At 46.4% G+C, this 3,490-nt stretch overlaps 1 non-coding gene across 1 annotated transcript; it reads left to right on the top strand.

Annotated features, from left to right (window-relative positions):
• The first annotated feature begins 2,785 nt into the window (after window positions 1-2,785).
• LOC138302285 (small nucleolar RNA SNORA31) lies at window positions 2,786-2,913 on the top strand. Its single transcript, XR_011205372.1, has one exon. It is a non-coding gene; the product is annotated as a small nucleolar RNA SNORA31 (small nucleolar RNA).
• The last annotated feature ends 577 nt before the right edge of the window (window positions 2,914-3,490 follow it).

Below are 3,490 nucleotides of genomic sequence, written 5' to 3'. Positions count from 1 at the left end.
ATAGGTACGGGGGGCTTTATGCTTGGTTTATTGTTTCCTTTTTTATTTCTATATCCACCGGCCTGTGGTTTTAGATGAAATAGTTGTATAAGAGAAAATGTTAATAAACAGATTAAATCCTAAAACATCTGTTACTCTCTGTTTTTCTCTCCCTCCCCCATCTCTTTTTCCCGCTTACCAACCATTAGAGCAATTATGGGTTAATAGCTTCTCCTTTTTAGGTCGAGCCTAGGCAGCTCGCATGCGCTGTCTGCAAGACCTGCGGTATTCAGTAAAAGGACTTTGATCCCGCCTATAGCTTACCATAGGTTCACTGCAGTGTCACTCTTATTTGCTGCCTCCTGACGCAGTCTGTTGTTTGCTCAGACTGTGCTGCCATTATGCTGTGGGGCGGAGGGTTTCATAACTGTAAGGGGCAAAGAAAGGCAGGCTTTATAAACAGCTAGAAATGTTTAATCAACCCTTAGTGCTCTCAGGGTAGCCATGGGACACGTCCTGAACCACGACTCCGGAACAATGAAGTCGTCTACAATGTAAGCGTAACCACGCTTGCCGGAACAATGACTGCCTTTTTTTCTACCCTAACGATGCAGGTGCTGAACAACGCTCATGCGTGTTTCAGGCAGAGTGGATCAGGAGAGGGTGCGGTCAGGTGTGTGGAGTTGGGGTGGGGGTAGTTTTTAGGGGTGGGATTAAGGACTTGTGGCAGGGGTGGGGGGCCAGGGTAGTTTGGTTTTTAGGGGTGGGGGATCGGGTAGTTTGGTCAGGTAGTTGGGGTTGGGGCAGGGTTAGGGGTAGGTTTTAGGGGTGGGGTGGATTAAGGGCTAGGGACGGAGGTGGGAGGGTCGGTGTACCTTGGTTTTTAGGGGTGGGGTTGAGGATCAGGGTAGTTTGGTTTTTAGGGGCGGGGTGGGGAGATTGGGGTAGTTTGGTTTTTAGGGGGAGGGGATCGGGGTAGTCGGGGTAGTTTGGTCAGGTAAGTGGGGTTGGGGCAGGGTTGGGGATATTTTTTAGGGGTGGGGTGGATTAAGGGCTTGGGGCGGGGCAGGGGTTGGAGTAATTTTGTTTTTAGGGGCGGGCGGAGTAGTTTGGTTTTTAGGGGGGACGAGGGGGTCGGTTGTTTTAAGGGTGGGTGGGGGGTCAGGGAAGGTTTTAGGGCTCAGGGTGGGTGGGGGTATCGGGGTAGTTTTGTTTTTAGGGGTGGGGGGACCGGAGTAGTTTTGTTTTTAGAGGCCGGATTGGGGATGTTGGGCTAGTTTGTTTTTTAAGGGCAGAGGTGGCGGGATCGGGTCGTTTGATTTTTAGGGGTGGGGGGATCAGGGTGGTTTTGTTTTTAGGGGCGGGAGTGGGGGTCGGTTGTTTTTAGGGCGGGTGGGGAGGGTCGGGGAAGGTTTTAGGGCTCAGGGTGAGTGGGGGGTGTTGGGGTAGTTTTGTTTTTAGGGGCAGGGTGGTGGGGTCCGGGCTGTTTTGTTGTTAGGGGCAGGGGTGGAATAGTTTTTTACGGTCGGTGGGGGATCGGAGTAGTTTTGTTTTTAGGTGCAGGGTAGGGGGGGTCGGGGAAGTTTAATTTTTAGGGACGGGGTGGGGGAGTCAGGGTAGTTTTGTTTTTAGGGGTGGGGGGTCGGTTGTTTTAGGGCTCAGGGTGGGTGGGGGTGTTGGGGTACTTTTGTTTTTAGGGGTGAGTGTCGGGCAGTTTTAGTATTAGGGGTGGGGTACTTTTGGGCCTTAGTGCGGGTAGGGGGTGGCATGCTAGAACAATGCATGCTGTTTCCACACATGCCTTTGCTAGGCATGCTTTTACAATGAAAAATCATTGTAAGGGCATGAGTGGTAAAAGCATTTGTGGTAACAACGCAGTAGTTGTTCCGACTACATTGTTCAGGCATGCGTGCTTCTCGCATTAGTAGTTCCATCATACATTGGGTAGCAGTACTTTTTTAGGTCTCTTTCCACTATTGATCTTTTATCATCTTCATAGTAACATTACTTGTGACGCGTCTCTCAGCCGCCAAGGTCCACACTGGTGTTTTTGTCTGTGTTTGTTACAAAGTGAAGGCCGTGTACTCGGATCCCTTAAAACAACATGGAAGGGACTTTGGATGCGCCTAGTGTCTGAATTTCGGTTAAAGGAGTGAAGTGTTTGCTGCCCCCTACTAGGGGGATGGGAGTTAGCCCCTATCCTGCTCATGTGACAGTGCTGCTGCCAGCCCTGGCGACCTGCCGCCGCCTCACCCCCTGTGTATTTTTGTTTCAGGCGATTAACTTTTTTTTTAACCACTACAAAATAAAGAAAACTTGTAACGGTATCTGTATTGAGATGGAGGGGAAGGTGGGATACAACTGCCTGCTTATCTTTACTACTTTATGTCGTTAATCTGTCCCTTCTCCTAACTTTTTTGTCTTAGTTCTGTCGTCACAAGTTTTTTTGTTTGCCACTTATGAAGTGACTTGTTTTTTGCTTCTTGCAGATTGTTACCAGAATTGAAGGTGGTATTGACGATGCACTTATCGGGGGAACGCATCGGCATAGTGCACAGAGGTTGAGGGGTCGGATCCAACAATAATCAGCGGTGTTGATATAGTATTGAACCATCGCCTTCAGGATATTGGCTTTACCAAGGAATCGTACAAGCACTATATTAAATACTATATGAAAGCGAAAGTTATTTATAATTACACTTGCAGCAGGACGTGCATGTATAGTTTGTGGTCTGTCACTTACCAAGCTTTATTCTTGTTTGATGTTGTGCCGTGGTCATGGTAATTACTGACACTAATCTTTTGAGTGCATTTATTGATAGACCCTGAGCTACGTACCATTCCTTTGTGGTTGGCACTAAGATGCAAAATCAATTTCTTTGTGCTTTCTGTTTGCAATTTGTGGCAATTCAGATTGAATAAAAGAATACACACGTCAAATACCAGTGTCTGGTTTGGCTGAAATTATGAAGGGGTGGGCGGGTACCTGCTAAGATAACATACATCTTTTTTGACAAACGTTTCTGTATTGTTTTGCAGAATTAAGGCCAAACCTGAAAAGACCAAGCCTTATGGGGTGAAACCATTCATGACTGGAGATGCTGAGAAAGCTAAAGCTATACTCTCTAACTTAAAAAACTATCAGGTAGGTTTTTTGCTGAATATGAAATACCCTAGCCTCTCTTACAGGTGTTTAAACATAACAGCTTTGTTTGTCAAACGTGTTTTTGGTCGATTGTCCTGTCTTAAGCCATCTGAACGTTTTGAAAAGATAAGTACAGCTAAGTGACATGCCTAAGTTGAACCTACTGTTCTAGTCCAAGAAATATCGGCTTCTTTGACATTTGCCTATTGTCTGGCTTGCTTTTCGCCGAAGATTTTTTTTATCTCGGAGGAGCTGCTTTACTTATAGAGGAGCTCTGAATACAATCACATTTAAAATGTGATATTTAGCCAATTGAGAGCAACATTTTCATTTTTGGCTGCAGTTAGAGGAAGAAGGTAAATGTAA

This window comes from Pleurodeles waltl, chromosome 6, assembly GCF_031143425.1.
Source record: "Pleurodeles waltl isolate 20211129_DDA chromosome 6, aPleWal1.hap1.20221129, whole genome shotgun sequence".
NCBI lineage: Eukaryota > Metazoa > Chordata > Amphibia > Caudata > Salamandridae > Pleurodeles > Pleurodeles waltl.
This window is presented reverse-complemented; position numbering and strand designations above follow the sequence as displayed.